At 39.2% G+C, this 25,897-nt stretch overlaps 1 protein-coding gene across 3 annotated transcripts in view; it reads right to left on the bottom strand.

Moving 5' to 3' along the window:
• Positions 1–25,897, bottom strand: part of LOC131677066 (alpha-mannosidase 2) — a 217,211-nt gene that overhangs the window by 57,999 nt on the left and 133,315 nt on the right. For 2 of the 3 annotated variants that reach the window (XM_058956617.1, XM_058956618.1), the window contains one exon: positions 11,833–11,852. The exons of the other annotated variant lie outside the window; for it this stretch is intronic. The gene's annotated coding sequence lies outside the window, so the exon portion shown is untranslated. The remainder of the gene's footprint in view (positions 1–11,832; positions 11,853–25,897) is intronic. 3 annotated transcript variants of the gene reach the window in all.

Genomic DNA, 25,897 nt, shown 5'->3' with positions numbered 1-25,897 from the left:
TAACGGAGTTTCCGATGACGTTGACGGGTTATCGACGACGACGATGAATTATCGATTAACAACCCTGAACGAATTCTGTACCAAAACAATGAGGTTGTTATACAAACTTATTTGATGCAAAAGTTTTTCTGTCCGGCGAGATACTGACCTGGACCTGAAATGCCAGTTATGATGTGATGTACGAGAAACCTGCTTGGGGAAAGTCAAAGGAATAATATCTGAGTGAAAGCCGAGCGGAATGTTTGCCTAAACTTTGGCAGGCTTCATTTCATATGCTGCAAGCTGGTTTCTCACATCTCGCATCCTAATGTCAGTACACCCAAAACGAATCTTTGGGAGCGGAAATGCATCTGTTTTAGATTAAAAATCACTTTAAATAACAAAAAATGTTTAAAATTAACAATTTTTTACGACAAAATATTTTGCAACATACTCCCCTACATACGAATTCATGCTTTGTTTGTCCTGTACGCAAAAGTGCACCACATCGTCGAGGGCGGAAGCATTCTGATGGATGGTTGTGTCGAATTCAATAAAACGATAATTGAGATTCAATGCGAGCAAATATTCGTGCACTATAATTGGCTGTTTGGCTAGGGTTAGCGAGCGTCATTATTTTAAAAGGCATGTTCTCAATTTCAACGGTTTTAGGGCAGCGTTCTTTATTTTATCTCTTTAAAAATATTTCAGATCAAGATTATTCCGGAAGTCATTTTAATTGGTCACTTCCTTCCTAAGAGAAGACAATCGCGAGCTAATTTCATTCAACCATAACCTTAATATTGAACCAGCTTCTGATTGGTCATTTTGCCAATCAAGAGCTTTCATAATATTCACAAAAGTGATGAAAACAGTGCTGCTGAATCTACTCTGGATACTTTTCATATACAATACTTCGATATAGCTACGTATATTGTTAAGAGATACGAAATAATTATTTTTTTTTAAATTGAGCTAGTTTTGTGATTGCTTGGTTTAGGTGCGATCTCTGAGGCACAATTGTTTTCAGCAATTTTGAAAAGCAAGCCAAAGGCATCTGGCAACCCTAGTAACAATCGTAGTTTTACGGAGCTCTTGAAGCCTCTCTTAAAACTTAGATTGTATTTGTAGTGTGATATTAAATTTCAAATATTACTTGGGAACGATGGTCGCTTTGTGTTTTTGGGTTTTCGGCAGAGCCTAGCAGAGAAAACTAAGAAGGACAAGAAGTCTGTGGTCTCTTCGTTTAGAGCCAATAAAGTGATTTTCATGCGTACGCTCCGCGACTTATTGCAACTGAAACCTCTTTAATTCAAATTTACCTCTCAAATGAGATCTTTAACCATAGAAAGCAAATATTTGGGTTCGAAAAGAATTTATTCAAAAACCTATGGAACCCTTACAATGGATAAACATTGGAAATCAGTGTTTCCCTATTGCCATCTACGCTACACGTGTTTGCAGTTTTTTGAAAAGCATAAAATTTGGATGAGCGTGTCACTCATCTGATTATTTTACACTATGTCATTCCAATTTCACTTGGTCAAAATTTAACGCAGCCAGTCATTTGGTAACCCTAGTTTGGCACATTGATGAATTAAAAAAAAAACGAAGGATATTTTAACACACAGCAAACTCCAATTATTTCCATTGGCATTTGTGCGGCAATTAATTAATTATTATTCGATTCTGACGACACAATTCCAGTAAGCACACGAGTAAATGGGCCTTTGAGTGCTGCAATTATCGTCGTCATTGTTAAATAATGAGTTTAACTTGTTTTGTGAACGTGATTTTTGTCGATAAATAACAAACCCGGAGTAGTCAAGAGCGCGAATTTTTTGCAATTATAGAGGTTTAACCTAACGGTAATTTGCCTCTTTTTCAGATTAGAAAAATTTGAGTAGATAAATCTCAAACCCTATGTGCGGGTTTGGAATTCGAACCTTGGTGAGTTACGTACATGGCAATCGATTTACCAACTTCGCTATGTCCGCTCCAGCACGGAATTCGTCCAAGACTGACATCCCAGGTAACCATAAGCATTAAGCCAGTACACAGTATTGGCTATGCATTTACAGTGGTATTGCATAAAAACTCTATTTCAGCATTTACAATGCAATCAAACTCTTTCTTAGCATCGTAAGCGCACAAAGGCACAGCCGAAATGTAGCATTATCGCCATTTTGATATGCGCATACAAAATTTATATAACGCGTACATGCTTCAAGAATCTTTAAAGCATGTATGCTTTACACATTCGTTTAGTGATATTAAAGAGTAAATATAATGCTAAAGTGATGCTGCGTGTTTATTCTTTATGCATCGTCTCTTGAGACGTTTATTTGGAATATTTCATTGCATTCGAACATTAGTCTAGGCAGCAAAAGCAGCGCACTTGCCGTGACTGTTTAAGATTATTTCTTGAAGTTGACTGGTAACACTGTTGTGGATCAGTTTTGTTTATTTTCGTGCTCGTATTTTGGGTCGTTTTTGGTGTGTACTCAGTGTTTGTTTCAATTAGAACACAGTTTGTTTGTGATTAAGTTACAGTTATTCTTAAATTGACTGTCAATTAGTCAATTCTTGGTCGTGCGGTGACATGTGCCGAACAACTGTCACAAACACAAAGTGCTGTCGGTAGTGATAAGATCTCCTTGTGGCGAAACCGCTGCAGCATACTGAAAAAGCTCATTCGCGAAGCTGCTATTGTTGCCTACCTGTTGGCGATTTTCGCAATGGATACGAACTGTCTGCAGTACTCTGAACCGGTAACCACTTTAAATCAGCCGATATGCCAAGGATTCTGTGACAGAATCATGCATCTATCGTGTTCAACTCTTAACCGTTTGAAATTAGACATGATTACCGACTCAGCGAATATATTCTGGCTTTGCGACAGTTATGTGGATTTGATGAAATCTTCTGTGGTGAATGCAGCTTTTACAGCATTGAGCGAGGCTTCCCTTTTGCTGACAGATACACATAAAGCAGCGCTTGAGGCATTAAAGGCGGAAACTGAGAAAACCAGGAAGCCCGTGGAGAATTTCTCGAACAATACGACTACGACGCTGCCTGCAACTCCTATATCTTGGTCCGTCACAAAACGATCCGGGGCCAAACGTGCTCGCTAGGCTGAGAATGATAAATACTACTAAACCCAATGTCCCCAATCTAACGTGTGGCAAGAAGAAGGTTGATACAGCAAAAGTGCCCATAATTACTGTTGAACCCGTCACGCTGGATCTACTTATCACGAATAGCTATCACCGATTCCGAGGAAGAGATTGGTGCTATCGTTAAGGAGTGCCTTTCGGCGAGCGATCCGGTCGAAGTGAAGAAGTTAGTGAAGTAGACCTTCAACTTCGTGAACTAGCACTCAATGCTGAAACCTGGCCGGATGGAATGTATTTCCGCGGGTTCATCGACTTTCAACAAGAACGTTCTACTGACGGGAAGCAGGGGTTTCGGAAAACACCTCGGCTGGGATGAATCCATCGCAGGCAGTAGTTTTTCTAGACTTCGAACCGACAATTCGCCTGATGATCAACGGCACCTTAGAAAGCAATATGGAATCCCTCAATCCTTGGAGAGGGGGATTTCCAAATTGCTCTCTTTGGCAAGTATTTTAAATATGTTGACAAACCATCCATTTTCCCTGAACTTCTATCAGGACGCATCGATTCCCCAGCTTTACTAGAGTGCGTCAACATTCAAGCAAGGTCTAGAACGCTACGTGGAAACGTTCTTCTGAGAGTGCCTTTTCGACGAACTAATCACACCGCTAAAGCCGCTATAACGAGACTACAACACCTCTTCAATCGTGTGTCGCACTTGTTCGACTTCCATTTGTTCCGGATATTATTAAGTAATCGTTTTATGCAGTTATTTAGAAGTAATTAATTTAAGTCATTAAATCAGTATATAGGGCTTACCGGCTTTAAGATTTTACTTGCGCATTCCCTGCTTCTTGCTAGTGGCACGGTGAGAGGGACCCGAATTTTTAATTTCATTCAAAGTTTAAATAAACATAACTAATGGAATAAAACGTTCCGGAAATTTGAAAGTGATGCAATTTGATTCCGTACACCCTTTAGTTTGTTCGCAGCTGGATTTTGTTGGCTCGAATCAGAATCCGTCGAATGTAAACAACATTCATTCTGTAGCGTCAAACTGGACCCCAGGTGGCAAAATCGATGTAGTTAAATGTTGGAGTGTTGCTAGAAAATCTGTATTTCTCAGATTATGTTTTGGAAAACTTCCGGTAACCATCCGATACGCTCCAGGAGCCTCTGTTTAAGGTGTACCAGTACGATGAGGCCTTGCCGCAAAACAGAGGTCTAGGCCGAAGCGACGCAAAGCCGCTGAGGATCCGCCGGGCGAGGTGGTCGCTGACTCGCCGTGGAAATCAAACAAACCTGTGATCCACTCGTTTGCCCGGCTTACTCAAACACCCCTAGTTTAAGAACGACTGAGCGGTAGCGAAATCGGGCAGCATGTGTAAAAAGCGATGTGGCGTAGCCTCATTGGCTGGTGGAATCTAAATAAAATTGGCAACGCTAGCAAAATGCAAACACAAATGAACACCCCGGATGAACCTATTGTCAAGTGACATTTCGACGACTTTTGATTCGAGGGGTTCAAATTATTGGTTCGTATTAAAACTTGTCGAAATGTCAATTGACGATAGGCTCATCCGGAGGGTTCATTTATGTTTACATTTTGCTAGCACTGCCAATTTCTCTTTGAGTCCAACACCCAATGTGGCTACGACACATCTTCTTTGCGCATACTGTCCCACTTCGCTACCGCTCAGTCGGCCTTAAACTAAGAATAACCCCTATGTTTGATTAAGCCGGCCAAACGAGTGGATCACAGGTTCGCTGGCTTGCTTCCTGGTGGGTCGGCGGATACCTCGCCCGGCGAATCCTCAGTAGATTTGCACCACTTCGGTTTCTAGGCCTGAAGGGTTACCGGAAGTTTCCCAAAATTTAATCTGGGTAACGCTTCAGTACCCCCGTTGAACTCTAACGATTTCACCACATGGGCGCCAGTTTGACGCTACGGAATGAACTTTGTTTACTTTCGACGAGTTTTGATTCAAGCCAACAACATCCAGCCGATTTGAGTCAATAATATGGGCCTGAGCTCCTCATCACAGGTGAAGTTTTCTCTTATTCTCTTCGACTATGGAAAAATTTTATCACCGAAAATTTATTATAAATTATTAGAAAAAAGAATGAAAATATGCAACTCTACCAGTCCATTTCAAATCACAAAACGAAAATTAGTTTAAAGAATGGTTATATCATCATCGTCGCCACTCTAGTTGGGACTGCTTCGCCTGTCGTATATATACATTTTCTGTCAACGCCTACCAACCCATTCTAAACCCGCTAGGTAGTCCTTTGTTGGTGCACGTTATTGCATTCCAAGTCGGTCTCGTCCGTAATTTAACCCAATGTCGATTTCCCGACTACTCATATCAGAGATAATTCGAAGACTTATCTTTGTGACATTTGTGAATAATCTAATACACTCGAGAAACCACGTATCCGGACTGGAAAATTTCTCGAATGTTCTAAAATCGAATCCGCTACGACTGGGTCGCTTGTGGTCACCAGTACCTGCCGGATGTCGTACCTTACCAAATATACTCCTTTGCATGAAACTGACAGCCAACAGACGCGGAAAACGACAATTGAGTGCATGCTATATCAATTCACATGCTAATTCGTGCCAACTGGAACGTATCCTACGAACGCACGCTATAATGGCCATCCTCGGGTGGAAAATTGTTGGATAAAATTATCAGGGTTTCTCAGGTTCAGTTAGCCCGAGCTGACGGAAATCATTCCCATGTCCATCGACAGCACAATATCTGCTCGGTGGGCATCAACAGCACACTACACGCGGTGGCGATGGCGGCCAGAAGGAGCCAATGACCGTTTAACCCATTCACAGCCCGTTCAGCCATGCGATTGTGCTTGGTTTGGTCTTCCTGCGTCAGAGGTGCAGGTGCAGCACAAAGTCGGCACGATTCAATTAAAATTTATAGAAAAAAATCAATTCACAAACGTGCCATGGCTTTGACGTGGTGTGACTATTGTGTGAGTTGTGCAGAACAGGACGATAATTGGGCGGCTTGTTTGAGTTCGTTTTCAATTATAGTTATTCTCCACCGATGGTAGGAAATATTTGGACCGCTGACGCCAAACTTCATGATGTAGAATTTTGTTCTTAGGACTTAGAAAAGTTAGATTTCGGTGTTTCGAATTCCAGGCACTCGGGATCAGCTTGTTGGTTTGGGTATTCATGTACGTTGTCTAAACTATTAGGATTTAGTATCTAACTATCGCTAAGTTGGAGCTTATTGTCTAACTAACCCCAAGTTGGTGTGAGTTACTGACGAGATGAATCCGAAAGACAGAAATTCATCTTTTCAAAATCCATTGATAATTAAAAGCTAGTAAGTTAAAAAAGTAAGTTGAATTTATGTGTTGACATAAAGGTATAAACCGTTCCTTATCAACAAAAGCCTTTGCTATGGTAGATATGTTAAAAATAATTCCTGTTTTTCAGCAATTAATGCCTCTCATCGCGGCAAGTTTTCTGTAAATACTGGGATTCCATGGATAAATGCATAATTTGTTTGTATTTAAACTCCACCGGAATTTCATTATTCCCTGCCGGTGCAATTAATTCAATCAATGCATTCGAATTTAAAAAGAACCCGAACATTGATGGTCATTGCGGTGGATTTTAAGTGCACCCAAACACGCGATGTATCGATGAAATAATGCAATGTATAAGGCTATGGACCAAATTTGCAGTAGGTACAGAGCTGAAGAACGAAGGAATCTCGTAACATTTCTATCGAGAACCAACGGCCGCCGCCGGCAGCTATTAGCTGTTGGCCGCCCGCAACGAACGGCATCGACAGTTCCCATTAGGTTCCATGTCCGATTGACAAATTGATAATTGCCGAAAGGCGACGGGAGCTGCCCTGCAGCTTTGTTTTTGAACTGGTTCTGTGTACGTTTGCCGTGAGATTTTATCTTCAAAAGGTTGAACCGGAGTTTGTTTTTCCACGAACCGATTATCACGATATTCGTCCGGGGAGTTTGCGTGTGGTTTGGGTATAAACCGCGCATTGCCTTTTTTTCTCTCTCTCTCTTTGTATAAACAACACATTGCATTGTCACTCAGTAAAAAGCGATTAATGCGGCTCCCAGCATAAAAATATTTTCTGAGTTTGGCGAAGTGGAAAAAATCTGTGTCATCACTAAAATGTTGGCCTTTTCAATATTCGAAAAATGCTTTTGTACCAACTGTATTTCGACCCAATGGGTAGAAATTTGATATCGAACTACGATTTCATACTGTTTTTTTTCAGTTGTTCCTCAACTAACTTGAAGTTTGCGTATTAATCAATAAGATCATATATTTAGTATTGAGACGGTTCTAGAATATTTGAAACAATGTTGTTGATCATAGTCACCGAATCGGGCTTCAAGCCATCGCATCGTCGATACATTGTGAAACTCATTTCCCAGTTATATTTTTTCCTCTATAGTAACAACAGTAATGTTCATATAATCCAATCACACCAGAGTTAAATTATATACATTAATTTTCGAATTGCAAAATTTACACCCTACCCAAATCAATCGACGGAATTATCTACTCATATCAGTTTATCCAGCGGTATTTGCACTTGACACTAATCTATTGAAAACATGCATGAAATCGGCCACCAGACTGATATCACTAGTATATCAAACCGAGCATCGACATTATCGTAGCGCCACCGCTACATTTCGTCTCCCCTCGCCGCTCCGCATCAGAATGTGTAATTAATCTTCTTCAAAATTATAAATAAACAGTACCTGCGACCGATAAATCTCGAATCCGTTGATAAATAGCATTGCTGTCCAATCAACCTCTGTAATCACACGTCAACTGTAATAATCTAGCTAATTTCGGCATTGTCCAAGTTCGCACATCCTATAATCGATAGACCAAGCCAAGTACGTATACAGCAATAGTTTTGTGATGCAACTCGGCTGTCCCACCCGCGCAACCCGCATGACCTTTACATTCTATTAGCAGCATTTGTTGATCAACATACCAACAAACTATACACAACATCACAACCAGAGCGCGTAAAGTGATTGATGGGAATGGAGGAACTAGCTAATTAGCTTAGTGATGTTTTTCTGCAAAGCGCTAACAACATAAATGACCCTGATGGATGGTTGATTGTATCGATATGGCAGCGTATTCTCCTGCCTAAGTGGACTATACTGATTCGGGTACCGTTTATTGTATGGTAAACTGGATGCGGCTGCAAACAGGTACAGGCGTTGTGCCGAGGAAGTAGGCATACAATTACCAGCTAATTGGTGAAAACTAATTAAAAAGGGATTGCAACTACCATTAATTGATTAGTTATTAGATGGATTCCGGATGTCAGCCCGAGCAAATTCTCATGGGTTTAAACACGCTCCATAAAAAGGCCATAAATATGGTCCGTTTCAAATGCCACAACCATCAAAACGCCATGAAATGGCCCTAATAACCCATAGATACACCAAAATATGGGGATCTACCGGACCAAGATGATGGGATCTACCGAACCAAGGGGATCTACCGGACCAAGGTGATGCACAATGGCTCAAAACAGCGTTTAGAGGTTAGGGCATTGCAAAAAAAACTTTTTTTTGAATTCTCAAAGGCCCCCCCTCTCATATTGTGACAAATGTCAAAGTAAGCTCAGATGCCAAATTTCACATCATTTGGACAATTTTAGACCCCCGCCCACTTCGCTTGAAATTTTTTGAAATTGGTACTATGGGAAAATATGGAGGAAAAATACATTAAATGCTCTAACTTTTGAAGTAGCAATCAGAAAATTACAATTTATACCTCTTTTGAAAGGAAATAATCTAAGTATTTGAATGAAGATATATTTGTTTCTTGAAAAATACGGGAAAGTGGGGTACTGGGTCATTTTGACCCCAAAATCCCCTATTTTTAATGATTTTTCTGCTCCGTGATGCAAAACATACATATTTTGTAGTTTTTCTAATGTGAAAACATCTCAGAAATCGAACGATTCGTGACGATTCGCTTATGAGAGTCATTGGGGGTAGAACGGTTCGTCTGCTAGAGTCCATCAAACTATCAATTTTCATATGAGGCTGACAAAATCGGGTCAAACAGCTGATAAAATCGGGGCAGACGAAATTGGGGGCTGATAAAATCGGGTCACTGTATCTCAACTTTGGATTTTTTTCTCTTTAAGGGAAAGATAAAGCTCTTTACGCATTAGTTTTTAAGAAATATCTCAATAATTAGAGAGTGTCCCCGGTTTTGTATCGGCTCCGGCTGTGGATCAGCACTCATTTTTGATGTGTTTTTCAATTTTTTGCAGTCCAGTATTTTCATTGGTTAAAACTTGTGGTCATTAAAACAATCAATACTGTGCTTCAGTAGATCTACCAGATTCAATTCGAATTGATGGTGACACCATCGATCTCAATTTCGTTTGCTGGTACATAGACGCGGTACTCATTCGTCAAAGCCTCGCAGTTAACAATATCATTCGCCTGCTTCAGATTGACTACCAATCAAGGCGAATGCTTCATATTTCGATTACGGCTCTTGTAATCATCAAAAGATTTATCGTTTTATCGTCTTTGGCCCGGATGAAAAGATCACAAAGAGCCCTATTGAGAATTTCATCCTAGGACTCTATTTCCTTTCAGATTTCTTTTTGATCTTGAGGGGATCCTTTATAGATAGCAGTCATTTTTGAACAGACCCAGTACCCGGGACAGGGTGGACATTTCTGTAAAGAGGAAAGTAATATAATTGTGGTACTTATTTTGGTATAACGGAATCCAGATGGCTCTGATCTGAATCTGATCGAACAGCGGCTTCGTACTCAAATCAATACTAAAATCTGTTCGAGGAGCAAAGAATAAAAGGCAACAAAGGAAAAGCAAACTTGGCATATTACGCTATACTTTGTTATGTTCCGTTTCAAACCAACACGTTGCTTTGTTAAATTAATTAATAAGTATTGGGTGTCACAAGAATCAGCTCATTTGTTAACCGAACGCTTGGAATTAATTAGAAATGAAACTTCAAAATATTGCCATCCATTATTTTGGATCTTTAAGCCTGCTTGTCATGGTAAACAGTACGGCCAGGTAAGCACTAATGAAAGCCAGGAAACTGTTAATGAAAAGGCCCAACATGAATGAAAACAGAGATCAAAAGAGCACACCGTGAGTTAAAAAAGCTTGTATCCTTTTTTGTCGGGTGCAAATGACGTAATCAGGGAGCTACCACAACCATGAAAGGCACTGCTCATTTAATTGAACACCGGCTACCGGGCTGCAAAAGCAGACTGTAGTTTACTTATATGTACTTGTGGTAAGCTTATCAAACTTTTATCAAACGAAATCTAATCAATTGATGGACCACATGTTTAAGGGAATTAATCCTCTATGGTTTTGGCTCATATCTTTGAAGCAAAAAACAAAACCACAGATCTCTAATTGGGAAAAGTAGTGTGTGTCGCCGCAACCACAAGAAGTCTTTTGGTTGATGGAATTTCCGGTACTAGTAGAGTGTACAAAATCATTTACTGTAAATAGACCAAATGAAATGGGAATACTTACTTCAATACTGATGTAGTTCCCACTTGTCGTTACTGTACATCTATATCGGGATATAATGGTACTCAACATATTTCGATCAGCTCCACGCTATGATATAACCGCTCCCAGAAAGGTCACTAAACTGCTAGAATCTTACTACACGATATGGCGTCCATTCTGATGCAGCCACAGTTATAGCGAGGCATCATAAGTACACATTATTAGCCTTTCGGGTAGTGAGATAATGATTATGGGACAGTGTTTTATTGTAGTCGTTATCCGCAACCCGTTCGGTGGTGGTGATGGTGTTTTGCAGTGAACCAACCCAGCTTATCGGGACTATTTACGGATGATTTATTTCGGTGGTCTTTTCCGAGGCAAGCTCCAATTAAACGGAACAATGATTTATGAACGAGGATTCTTGGACTAGGACAATATGAGTCTGCGACAATAAAGTATAACGAGACATCATTGTAACACGTTATCGTGTTAGAGGAGCATTTCATACGCGAAGGATAATTGGATTTTCTGATTAGGTGACCCAATTTCATAACATTGTAACATAATAACACTAGCGTTGAGTTCAGGAAATAATCATTAAATGTCAACAATTGCATAGGCCAAGTGTTCGGATCAAAATTTCATTGAATTTGAAGTAATTATAATCCTCCATTTACGTCATTTGCTCAAGTACGTCACCGAGCAGGTAAATAACGGTACGGAAGGGCGTAATAAGATCGACATATAGCCCTGACCGAGCAACCGTTCGCTTTAGAACGTGAATGAGTTCCATTTGGCGCCAAATCACGCATCTGGGGAAGGAAGCAAACCAGCCCAGCTTGCGAATATCATCAAATTTTCGATTTGGCATGGTTCCAGATTAAACAGACGCTGAGGCAGAAAAAAAATCGTGATGCACTAGATTAGTCTGGTGGTGGAGGAGCTAAAGTGCAGGACGCAACTGACTGCTAATGAATATGTGATATTTATCGTTGAGAAATAGATGCCACCACTTCCTGGTTGAGGTAATCGCGTGCTAGGGATTACTTTTCATCGGATGCAATTACAATTGCGGTGACGTCAATGGCATTTTCAAGTGTTATTTGCCGCTGCTCTTTCTAGATCGGACGATGAATCAAAACAAGTCTGCTCTATTTCGTTGCGCGATGCAGTGCAATCTTACCTTCAGTTGGACGAACGGTTCTGAAACAGAGAAAGAGAACGGAAAATCTTGAATTAGAGCACTTCATCAGTAGCAATCCTCGAATGAAAATAGAATTGCAGTTAATTTGAATTAATTTTGCTGTTCCCCCTCTTGGAAAGGACTACTTCTTTGGTAATAGAGAATCTGAAAACGAAAATTTATTCTCATGCCTTTCAGCTGGTATAGCTGCTTACATCTAGTAGGAGGATGGAGCTGAGTTAAACGAGTCACATCACGACTGGCCTGGCAGAGATAGAGAACGGATAATTATTCTCGACGCGTTCCAGTTTCACTTGAAAACTTTTCCCACCACCGACCGCTCCAAATGAAGCGGCAGATCCTTTCGGTGGAAATGGAACAGCTTCGGCATGACACTATCGCAACTAGGCGTCGGTCGGTATTCGACGACGAGAAAGTAGACATTAAAAAGGGTATTTCTTCAAATTAAATTTGCAACGAGGGCGAGGATTGTGTTCTGTTCTGTTGTTTGAATTGTTCTTCTAGATAATACAAAAAAAATGGGTTGAAACCGTTTGAGATTCCAATCGAAACGGGTACAGGTCTCCCCTCTAAGAACGGTTGGTTTCAAAATCGTCCAATGAAGGACATTCGTTGGACCAATTTTGACATCGTCCAAATAACCGTTCAACGAACGTCCATCGCTGGACCCGTGTTGAACGATTTTGAAACAATTTTTTGGACGTCTCAGTGGGTCTTTACCAGCATTTAAAATAAGCTTCTGTTTGTGAGACTCTCTTGGGAAATGGAACGTTCTGATGATTCAAATATCGAATATTTATATAAGATTGGTACTTCTCTCAAAAGATAAGACGGGTTTCGGGTCGGGTTCGGGTTTTGTAAATTTAAACTTCAAATTTTAATTTCTCGGGTTCGGGTCGGGTTTTTGAAATTTTAAACTTTCGGGTTCGGGTTTTTCGAAATTGGAATTTTCGAATTCGGGTCGGGTTCGGGTTTTTGAAAGGATCACACCCAACCATATCTTGACGCTGTTTGCGTCTATACACAACACTGTGTCTCTTTTTGTAGTATTAACATTATTTACTTTACTTTACTTCGTGATATGAATGGATGACACATATAACCGTAATACATTTTCCCACCCCTAAATCGCTAGAATTCGTTATATTTTCTGATGCTCAACTATTGTATTTTTTATGTTATGTATAAATTTTCTTCCTTAGATCCAGCTCGGATGCCTGAATTTAAAAATCTTCGGGATCTTCGGCTGATTCTCCGTATTAACAAGTCCCGTTTAGATCGGGTCTCTCGAATTATAAATTTTCTGGTTCGGGTCGGGTTCGGGTTTTTAAATTTCGAAAATATCGGGTTCGGGTCGGGCTAGGGTTTTACAAAAATTTTATTTTCGGGTTCGGGTCGGGTTCTGATTTCATAATTTTTAAATGTTCGGACTCGGGTTTTTCAAATTTTAATATTTCGGGCTCGGGTTTTTCAAATTTTAATATTTCGGGCTCGGGTTTTTCAAATTTTAATATTTCGGGCTCGGGTCGGGTTTTTCAATTTTCAATCTCGGGTTCGGGTCGGGTTCGGATTCGAAAAAATTGAAACCCGACCATTTCTACACGCTTATCCTTAGCTGCTCATTGCAACTAAAACGCTTTAACTCAAAAATGAGTAAAATTTGTTCGAAAGTTCAATGTCACCTACTCACCTTTATGAAAAAACCGTACCTAGTCAAAAATGAGTAAAAGTAGGTGAGGCTATTCGGAATGATGTAGTACCGATGTCGGATGGAGATGACCTACTTCGATCAGACACCATATTGAACTTTCGAACAAATTTTACTCATTTTTGAGTAAAAGCGTTTTAGTTGTAATGAGTAGCTGAGGATAAACGTGTAGTAAACAGACATAGATATGCCACATCCAACCCTCCCGCAACTTGACGCTTAGCCTAAGTTGCTTGAAACCACCGTGTTTGGAATGGTGTCGCCACCATAGAATGCCGTTCACTAATTATGATACTGTAAATTTCTACGCGAGAAAATAATTTCGTTGCGTCTTCTACGAACTTTTTTTTCTTTATTTAAATTCAGACGTGATAATTAAGATAATAATTTCAAAACAGCGTAATAATTTGATATAGGAAACCAGTCAATTCATCTTTTTTACTGCTTCATAGAATCATTACAAATAGTGCCGAATGTAAAATGCAAAATGCTTGATTAGTGCGTTTCTAGCGTAAGACTTTTCTTCTCCCATCGCCCTTGAAACATTTTTTTCGCATATGACAATTCTCGAAAGTTTGTCGTTAATCCTTAAATACATTTAGTTTTGTGATTGTCATTTTTTTACTTCGCTTTTAACAAATGCGGGATTGACGTCGTTTGTTTATTTCTGACAGCATATCATCGAACTGATAGGCACCGTGACATTTCGGGGTAAATATTACCATGAATTTCAGAAGTGATGGGTGCTCGCTTTTTAACAGAGGGAGAAAAACAATTCAGTATCATTGTGTACTATGTTTACAATGCAATAAAAATATTACTACCATACTACCTCAAAACTAAATGAAGGTTTTCACTAACTAGTATGCGCGCCGCTTATTTGTATACCGATGATTCAAAAAAATGATCGGAGTACAGATCCATTATTTTAATAACAAAACCACATCAAACCTCCAAAAAATCTGAATTATCGAAAGTAAAAAAAACATAAAATTATCACTGTAAACAAGTTTACGTTTTTTTTATAAATCGGTCTTGCACAAGATTGATCCGCCATTTTAGACCCACAGACCCAAGAAAAGTGACGATATGTATAGGATCTGTCAAGTTGTCCCCCCTCTGGCCACATCACTTGTCTGAAAAATATCTATAATGTGGCGTTTTCAGAACTTTTGAATTCTGCTTGGTTACTGAGATAGTAACAATTGACGTTTTATAGTAGTTTTATAGTCGCTGATAAAACTTAGATTGCTTAAACTAATACTTCATTTTCTATGGTTTTTGACGTAAGTGCCAATACCTCATTTGGTGAGTGAAGCGAAAGTAATTATGTTGAAAAATTCCCCCAGAGGCGAGATTCGAACTGAGAAAGGCACCATTTCATGTTTAGAGACAAATTCGTACATTTTCCTTAACACAGATTTGCACAAATTTTTACATAAGCTACGCACAGATTTCACAAAATATTAACTGGCATCCCTGGCACAAAGGAACGGAGTGACATCCCAGTCAAAAAGGGCAAGTTGCTGGCTAGCGGGGGGCTATTTGCCAACTCGGATGCGCTAATTGCCCTACAATTTGCCAGCAATTTGCTGGCAATTAGGGGGCTATTTTATATGCAACATTTGGGCGATTTGCCGCCGTCATTTTTTTGCCGCTCTACCCGCCCTTAAATCGCCCCTAAATCGCCCAGGGAATGCGCCAATTAATCGCCCTTAATTGCCTGATATGAAAATTAAAAATAATTATTATTTTCGGATGCACTATCTACTCACATAAATTTATCTGTACACTAGGTAATCACCACCAGACTATAGGAAGAATCGATGGTGAAATTCGTATTGCACACCAAAACTTACCACAATCTGACTTTCATTTAGACTCAGAGATCTTGTTCCACTATACATATACACGATTCCACAATTTTCCACATTCGTTGGCTAAATTAAGTGCGCTAAACTAACAAAATACAAGCGGGAACGCGCCAATTGTTTAAAAAAAAAACAACTTTATACTTAAGCCAAACATGAACCGCCATGTTTGAAAAACGCAAAAAACAACCAAGTCCATTCCAGCCGCCAGAAAATTTGTCAAAGTATTGAAATTGCCTTTAAATCGCATTCGCAAATTGCATTTGTTCCTAGGGGCAATTAGCACAGGCGAGTTGAGTCAAACGTCAAACTTTTTAAATCGCCTGACCATGTTCGTCCGCATTTTTTTTGACAGGGATATTTATAGTTTCACATTGTTTGATTGGGTCACTTAGGTGCTCCATATTGACGGCTCTGTCCGGCATAGGCACGTTTTTCAAGACCTTGTATGGCATCGATAGATTTAAGATTTTAGAATGACACGTAGCCCCAGATAGTGCAGTAAGACATTTTCTTTGTCAATTTTGCATTCGGACCAGCGAGATGATGCACTGAAAATATAAATTCGTAAATATAATGAAATTCATCGTGCAATGCACGAGTTCATTCGTGGTTCTCTGCAAAGAAGTATTTTCGTGTATTGTAAATAGTAGGTTTTGTTCTTTTCATGAACTGAAAAAATGGCCGCTTGATGAACCAGTGTTCGTAAATTTTACATATTTGGTGTGCATTGCACGAATGTTTGCATTGATAACAAAATTATTTTATGTGAATGAAACAAAATATTTCGCTTGTTTTAATGTATGTTTGTGTATATTACGAAATTTTTCGTTGGTCGCACGAATTCATTTTCCTTCGTTTTAGAAAAGCTTTTGTATTTATTAGCATATTATTTTGGCAGTGCTCCGGCATAATATGGAACGAGTCCGGTTTTTTGCGAACTGTCCCGGAAGAGAGAAAAACTCCAACTTATACAAAACCAACAAACAGTTCGCGAAGGCTCATCTGAATCCGATCGAATCCGTACTACACCGAATTCTGGATCTACTGGAAGCGAAAGAGGTTCAGGAAATCTTCCTGAAACCGGCGGACACGGATACGGTTATTGGCTATTTGACTGTTGTGATGATCAACAATTATCTGACGTATAACAATAACGACACCATATTGTACCTCAATTGAAATTCTTTTGACGTTATGATGTATATATCAGTGAACAATTCGTTTGCCTAATGAAGCCGATTCGTAATAAGCCAACGAAAGTCGTTTCGTGGTTTTTACGAAAAAACTCGCAATAAAAAATAAAACTGTTTCAGTAGAACTACGAATGATTCATCATATGTACGAAAAATTAACATATTTTATGAAAATTGTCTGTACGAAACTAATTCTCAGCGATTTACGAATATATTCTTTCAGTGGAACTGTAATGTCAGTTATGATGCGACATGCAAGAAACCTGTTAGTGCCACTTCCAGCTCAGCTCCTTGCTGTCACTCTGTCAGTAGTCTAACGCAACATTTGCCGGCCGTACTGAGATATTTGCAGTGCTTAATTATGTTACGCTGTTGACAGGTAGAACAACCCGATCAGAAACACATAACAAGAATATTTCAAAACTATATCTCCCGTTGTTACTTGTTATAATTTTCTGTTATTTTAACTACTAACGAGACCAAATTTATAACACGATATGTTACGAAAATTGCATTCTGTTATAATCTTGTTATTTCATTCTGATCGGGAATCTATACCAATCTGCACTTTTTTATAAAAATCTGTGATCCATGCTAGAAAAACTCTAGAAATAAAACTGCAGAGAGAAAACAAATGTAATGGCAGTGTTGGTAAACAGGGCTCACAGTAAAAGTCAATTTATGTCGACTCACTAGTCGACATCGTCAGTGTGCACAGCCTAATTAGGCTGTGCACGCTGACAAAGTCGATATAAATTTCACATTTACCGTGAGCCGTGTTTAGCAACATGGGACATTGCAAGATGACGTCATATGAGTAAAAATGCTCGAAAAAATGACAGTTCAGCGAGCTTGTTTACATGGTGTTAGAATTCGAACCGAGTTTCTTGTACTGGGTTAAACCAAAAAAAATTCTAAGTCCATGTAAACAAGCTCTCTGAGCTGTCAGAAAAGTGAGGTTATACATTTTCATGCAATGCTCAATTGCTTCACAGCTAAATGGCAGTGTTGGTAAACACGGTTCACAGTAAAAGTCAAACTTATGTCGACTTTGTCAGCGTGCATAGCCTACATGCAAACGAAAAACTACCTAAAATTGGGTACTTTTGACTAAATCTCGGGGTATCGTGCAAGAGGGTAAAATTAGGTAAACCGTGTTGAAGGTAGTTTCCATTTAACTACGGCAAAATTCATAACTCAACCTTGAGTTCAATTTACTTAAATTTAAGTTGAATTTACCTAATTTTGAGTATACCCCAAACAACTCAAAAGTACCTTACTGCACGGAAGACCTCGACTGAGTCGAATCTCTCGTTTTTGACAACACTAATAAGTGCGAAAGCGATGCACAACTCAAAAGTACCTAAATTTAAGTTAAAAGAACTTATTCTGTGGGTTGTTTTATTTTTGCGTGTAATGTTATACGTTATACGATAACGATGACAGCATTCGGCGGTGCATTTTTTGTGTGTTTGTTTTGATCAAGCGGGAAGGCGTATAAAGGGAGACAGTGACGAACTACGGCGAAATACAGATGTCCGTCAGATTACGTGGTGTTTTTCGGGACAGTTTCTTGCCACGATAGCCAGTGAAGCGAAGTGCACGGTAAAAATACCGTCTGAATTGCCGACCCGTGGTTCGGACACAAGTGAGTAGTGTGGTGTCGGTTCGCCTAAAAGGAGTTAAAGGAGCTCTTTCGCCACTCCGGCTAATCAACAAGGAACCGAACACCGACCGTTCTCACTGTGGAGGATCAGTCTAATGAGTCAAGCTCTCCTCCGCAGTTAATTGCCAAGGATAACGAAGTAGCGCGGTCAAAGGTCAGATCACTGCGATGACTTCCGGGATCGTTTACGGCGAGTATATGATCTGGTGATTTATCATTACTATCGCTAGGGAGGTTCCTACAAAGGAGCCAAGCTCACCTCCCTGGCTAAAAGACAAGCACTGCTGTCGGAGTAGCTAACAGAAACCAAACGAGTGCTTTGGTTAAAGACCAAGGGCTGCATAAAAGTGAGGAGGCTGCATAAAAGTTCGTAAAAACACATATCGATATAGATCAACGCAATATAAACCATAGCAAGTAGAAGATTTTCATGTTCCACAAAAAATCCATTAGCTTCTAAACCAAAGAGATTCTCTCCATTCCGATGCGTCTATAAGCCCCAAATCCCTGAACATCCTCACCAGTGTACCTGTACAACAAAGTGATGCTCAAAGTGATTTCAATTGAATTTTTGCCACTCTAACACAGAGGATTCAGATCTAATCCGATTTCTCAGCAAACTTGACACACAAACCATTTACGAGTCGGAACCCGTGTGAACCAGAATAAGCTTCCAGGGTAAAAAAATATTCCATTTTTGCCCCTACTGTCGGATGATTGTCATTGCGGCCATCGGGAAGCTTGTTCCGGTTCGTGGTCGGGGAGGAAAAAAAAGCTCTTTACCAAATTGATTTTAATGACCATCCAACCATACGACCAAACGATCCGATGGGCAATAAAAGTCAGTCCAAATTTAGATTTAAACCAATTCGAAAACTGCAAATGCATTAAAACCGGCTTTGTGTGAAGCTGACCAGGTCTGTTTCAGGGGGGATCCGAGTACGGTGCAATTTAGGGTGCTAGCTTGTTAGCCTCACTGTCAGCCGGGCGGATTGGAGGTAATTTCAGTGGACTTCAGCGTTGGAACGAGAAAAATGCCTCCTCTCGCCATGGTCAGTCTAGGAAAATCGCTGAAAAAAAAGAGAACAGCGGCAATACCGTAAATGGCAGGAAACAGTGGTCAAGCAAACTTTATCTTTCGCTCGTTCGCTTACATCCGTACTCTGCGGAAGGTCAGTAGCTTTTTTTCTACTTCCGGGTACCGAATTCAGGGAAACACTTTTTTGTCTTCTGGTTTGAGTACAGAACAATTCGGGTCGAATTTCAGAGGAATTTTCAAGCATTTACAACTTTTAGCTATGTGAGAAAGTTTGTGTTGTACAGCGCAAAAAAATATCCGGGAAACCTCGACACTACCACTAAGTCGCAACGGATCTGCCGGGTACGGTTCGAAATGTTCTCCCTTAATGCCCCAGATTCGGGGCTCTATCCGCGCACGAGAAGGAATGTTCTATGTACATTTGGCACGTGAGCACAGGGAAAATCGGGTTGATCTACCGGTGCCGGTAGAACGTAATAAAAATCAGATTAATAATGAATGGAAATCACGTAATGGCGGAGTCATGAGCGCGAAATCAAACTTTTACCTCACTCAGCCGACAGTTTGCTGCATCTCGGTACGTTTTGGGCGGCTTGTATGCTAGCAGCGGGGACTACGAGATTGTATCATTTATTAGTGTTTTCATAATTAGCTCGCAGTTCGAATAACATGACCCTTGTGTTGAAAATTTAATTGTATTTGGAAATTTACCCGGGAGAGTGGTTCCCTCCGTGTGTTCGATTCAGTTTCCATGTTTCATCACTCAATGAAGTTTGATTCATGCAATAGTTATTGAACATTGTAGAAATAATTTAGTTCCATAAGCTTCCATAACATTTAAAAGAAAAGTTGTAACTCTTCCAAATTAATAATCTGAACTAGTATTTACAAACCTTCATTTCGCCTCATTGACAATATACTAAACCCCGTCTACCCGCATAGACACAGCTATTTTCAAATCACATTGATCATCATCTTACTGAAAACCTCAATCAAACCTCATCTTACATGGTTCCTACCGCCGAGAGCCATGGCAGTTACGACGTACGAGAAGCCTTTTTCCCCACTCATTTTGCCACTTTCTTGACAGTGATCCCCCCTAAAAGGCATATCGTTTTCATAACATACAAACATAGCACATGCAACCTACACACCACCGGAATTCATAAGTTCGTACAAGAGCATTACTTTATATGCTATTTTTGGCTTACCTGATTTTTTCCCATCATTCGATGCTTCCATACCAACGGAAGGCACTGGAAAACTTCTTCCCTAACAGCCTCAGCTGGTGCTACTGACAAGCACCTAATTGAAATCGGATTTAACAAACTTCAACGAATGCTGCAGGGTTGACTTGATGGGGATTGAACCCGCTACCGAACCGAGAATCTTCCTTGCCTTCCTTCGTTCTTCCCCCCTTTCGGGATAAAAGTTTTAACCTTCCTGTTCATTACGTATGCACTGTCACTATCTGTCTTATTCATGTTTTCACATTCTACTGCCCTCGTTCTTTCGATATTGGGTCACGGCAGGATGGGGGTGAGAGGAAAACGTACAAAAGGAACATCCTTAAAGTTTCTGGTAAGTGGCCACATACTTTGCGGAAGTGTACGAAAAAAGAATATCGAAGAAAGTTTTCTTCCGGCGAAGGGATGGAGGATGTTGATACTTCGGCAGTAAAAGTTTCATTGGAACTACGCAGAACTTACATACCCTTGTCAAGGAAAAATAATGTTACTATCCATGGTAAAATGAATTTGTTTTTAAATTTTCGATTTTTAACCCTTGAGCTTGAGAGTTTCGTTGAGGAGATTTTTCAAGGGCGCTTATTACTATCATTCACTCATATATAATTAAGGAGGAGGGGAGGGGGGGGGGGTTTCCTCCGACTAGACTGCATGCGAACGCACGGCACTTCACTTAAAGATCAATTTTATACCGACCAAAGTGCGTTCCCGTATAATTGAAAGTTTGAGTGGACGCTCGGTTATTAACTCATTTAGCATTTCCCCGAAATCTGCCGGGTGCTTTCTTAAAGTGAAAGAACTTTATGGACGCAAAGCGATTATATTTTTTTGTGTTTTGGGAGCACTGGATCAAGCACAAAAACGTTCTGTGTACCATTCCTAGCCGGTTTTAGTGTTCGTAAATATTCTGGAGTGCCCAAAATCCAAATACAAATAGATTTCGAAGGTTGTTGTACGATGTAAGAAGTGAAGTTTCGGAGTTTAAGTGGTTGATTACAACGAAATCGTGATACATATGTGTTGTGATATAACCTGGCAACCTTGTTGATTCCAAAGCAAAATCATTCCATACACAACAGTGGTGAGCAGATTCCGTACGGTATGGATTAGAAAACCTCTAGAAAGAGAACTGCGGGGACATTTTGTATCGATTGGATTCGGGTTTAGCTGTCAAAAACGAATCCAAATGAACTCTGTCTTTGACAAGCTGCCATACATATTTGCCAAAAACGCTGTTTTCTCTCCGCAGTTCTATTTCCAGAGTTTTTCTAGTATGAATTACAGATTTTGATAAAAAAAAAAATACAAATTGGTACAGTTTTTTTACATGACAACAGCGTAACATAATTAAGTACTGAAAATATCCCAGTACAGCCGAAAGAGTGACAGCGAGAAGCTGAACTGGAACTGGCACGGACATTAGGATGTGAGGTGTGAGAAACCTGTTTGCAGTAAACCAAATGAAGCCTGCTAGAGTAAAAGCAGGCAATCCACACTAATCCGTTCGGCTTTCACTCGGACATCATCCCTTTGATTTGCCACAAGCAGGTTTCTTGCATATCGCATCATAACTGACATTTCAGATCCAGCTCAACATCTCGCTGGCACGAATGTAAAATATGCACATCAAAAAGTTGACAAAGAAAATATCTTACTGCACTATCTGGGGTTACGTGTTATTCTAAAATCTATCGATGTGACGTTTTCACGTCAGGACATTGAACGCTTATGAGTCTATTAAGGGGGTCTTATACTCACGAGGCCTAAAATTGAGCACTTGGAGGGATTTTCGTTCGATGACGAGCACGAGGGAAGCCCAGATTGCATTTCGCATATGTTCTAAAGAATTTGAGATTCTCCGAATCGCCAGCCCATAAAATTTTGTTAGCTAGCCGATTGATTTGTCCCTCAACTTTCCCTTTCCTTTCCCACAGATACCTTTGTTTACTTTCTTCTGTTTTCGTAATCTCGTTTCCATACGCTTCTCAACATGTCCGTCGCATTCTTTCTTCCGTATGATAATCTCTTCGGTAAAGAAAAAAAACACGAAACCATTCACAGACGCTCACATATACATAAACCGTAAAGAATGGACCGTTGAATTCTTTAAACAATGATTTTTCCATAGACAAGCGCCATCGTAATGCCGCCGCGCTTTGTATCCCAGAAACGGCCGGAGATGGGTACCTTTCGGTTCCCAGAAACACGCCAAGGCATATGATTTCGCCAAGGAATATGATGATGTGGATTATTTTCAGATACATATAGATTGAAATTAAACAAAGAAAAAAATCGATTTTTTGAAACCATGATATGGAAGACCCCCATAATTATTGATTGATAACCGTAGTTTTATAAACAATACGGAAATTCTCGAATTTGAAATTTATTGCTATATTGTTTATGTATTTCAATAGCACACCATTGAAAAAAACGCGAAAGGGAGAAGTTCTCGAAAAACATTAAAGTGCCCATACATGTGTCAATCTGTTCCAGACAGAGCCGTCAATATGGAGCACCTAAGTGACACTAGCAAACACTGTGGAACTATAAATATGTCACTCCGTTCCTTCTGCCAGGGATGCCAGGTAATATTTTGTGAAATCTGTGCGTACCCAATGTAAAAATCTGTGTTAAGGAATACGTACGAATTTGTCTCAAAACATTAGGTAGCGATATTGAGCAATTTGTACTAGTCTGTGCAATTTAACAGAAAACTGTGGAAATCTGTGCAATAGAAGAGAAAACTGTAGGCTGTGACAATCTGTTCTGTATTAGAAATCTCTGCATCATATTGAAAATCTGTGAAACACAGATGAGCCTGTGTACCTGGCATCCCTGCCTTTCGCAGTGCCATTCAACCAGGGATGCCATCTGCGCTGATTAGTCTGTATTTCACAGATTTTCAATATGTTGCTTAAAGTTCTAAACCTTCAATGATTTCCACAGTTTTCTGTTATAAAGCACCGACTAGCACAAATTTCTCAATTGTTTACCCCACAGTTTTCTGTTGTAAAGCACAGACTAGCACAAATTTCTCAATTTGTGCGCAAAACTAAAAAACATGTTGATTAGATTAGATTATTAGATCATTTTCTATGTAAAACTGTAAACTTCAAAATAAAAATACACGAATTGTGAGAAAAATGCAGTTTAAGCTTACAACTGGAATGATAGCGTTTTGGCAGCACTGCAACCAAAAATAACTATTTTTTCTAGATTCCCTGACTCATTTCCATCAAAATTCATCCCACCGATTGTTTATAGACCTAATGAAGCCAAAGATATGAATAAAAGTTAATAATTGATGATTTTTTTTCTATGGAAAATTTTCCATGCACGATTATGACACGCCATACTAGTTTTGTCATCAACACCTATGACACGTGTGAGTGCGACTTTTGTTTACATTTTTAGTAACAACTCGCAACATAGTCAACCGATCTTCGTAATATTTGAGAGATTAATACACAATAGATAGAAGCATCAAATGTCTTCTATGAAGTGTTTCAATATCATTTATAACACTAGTTTACAAATTTTAAGTTAATTGCATGAAGTTAAAAAAAAGGTGTTTTCTAAGTCAATTTTGGGTCGCTGAGCACGAAAATCATATCCATTTTCTTTTTCAAAGAACCGTTTTTGTGATTTTTTGAAAATGGTGTTTTTGAGCACTTTTTGCAGTTTTTGGTCAATATCTTAGGAACAAATCTTCCGATTAACACTAACGACTCACCATATGAAAGGTATTGATGACTAATTTTTAGTTGATTTTTCATAAAAAAATAAATCAGCAAAAAAATTTTTTAAAATCTTATGTGACAGACAAACTTCTTACGTGAATTTTAAGCCTAAGATCACGAAAATCCGACAAAAATTGGTGATGTTATTAAGCACCGAGTGAAAATTGCTCTGCTTTTCACATATCTCTTTTGGTCTTAAATAAGATTACACTAGTTTACAAGAAAAATGAAGTTACGAGAAAAAGTGTTTTCTAGATTAATATTGGGTCGCAGAATACGAAAATAATACTCTATTTCTCTTTAAAAGAAGTTCACGATAAAAAAAGTTTTTCTTTTGCTTCCGCTTTTTTTGTTTTTGCTCTATTTTTTATTACAGAAAAATAATTTTTCATATTTTCAGAATCTAATGTGACAGATTTTAACAATTTTAAGGTAATCGCGATAAGCTAAGAAGAAAGGTGTTTCCTCAGTTAGTTTTGGATCGCTGAATAGTCCTTTTTTTAAAGAAACATTTTCAAGATTTCTTTGTTCAAAAAGGATCCGATCGAAACAGTTCGAAAGGTATTGATGCGCCCTTTTCGAAAAAGTATAATATGCGTGGATCAAATCTCGACAAATATATTATTATGGCTTAAAAGACAACTGTAAAAATTCTCTTTGAAAGGAAATTTCAGACAAACTGTTACCCGCCAATCACAGATGTGTATAGTAAACAAAAGAAAAAAGTTTTCTCTTGCATCAACTGCTATGAACTGCGTTTAGCCAGTAACGGTTTGTCCGGAATTGTCTTTCAAAGAGAATTTTGACAGTTGACTTTTAAGCTGTAATCGTATGTTTGTCGAGAAATGTACATTTATTATGATTACAATCGACCAAAGTAAAAAAAAGTCTAATGCTCGACCTTTTTTTTTGAAAAATGCATATTTCTAGTAATTTTTTTATAATAAATCAAGGACAGAAGAAAATTATTTTAGAATCTAATGAGATAAATAATCTTTTTGCATAAATTTTAATCCAATGGTCACAAAAGTCGGATGAAAAATGTAGGTGGTATGAAGCACTGAGTGAAAATTGTAACTTTTTGCTTTTCGCACAATCATACTTTCGGCTGAAATAATTTTCTGTACTTGATAGTTATTGTTTGTGTTGGGTACTGTCTTCTCGAGCTCCATCCATCCCGCGGCATTTGAATGGTTTTGGATATTTCATTGCACAACTAAGTGCTTTTTTAAAATGTGGGAATATCGTTGGAAAAGTTTTGTTTTGTCTGTGGTGAGTACATATTTTACGAATTAAAGGAATTTTAGCCTTTTGCTTCAACAGGCTTCACGGCAGATTCTCAGTTCACAGAATATTACGTGACTAGTGCTACGATCGCACTGAGATTTCTTCCCGATAGGGACTCAAATATTTGACGACTGGCTTGTGAGACCAGTGCTACAACCTCTAAACCGCCGCATCAGGGCAGGGTCCGCTAAAATCATAAAATTTCCATTTCGCTCAATGTGCCATAGCATCAACATTTTCCATCCTATGTTAGTGATATTAGGCTTAAAATTAACGTAAACATATTA

The sequence above is a fragment of the Topomyia yanbarensis genome, chromosome 1, assembly GCF_030247195.1.
Source record: "Topomyia yanbarensis strain Yona2022 chromosome 1, ASM3024719v1, whole genome shotgun sequence".
NCBI lineage: Eukaryota > Metazoa > Arthropoda > Insecta > Diptera > Culicidae > Topomyia > Topomyia yanbarensis.
This window is presented reverse-complemented; position numbering and strand designations above follow the sequence as displayed.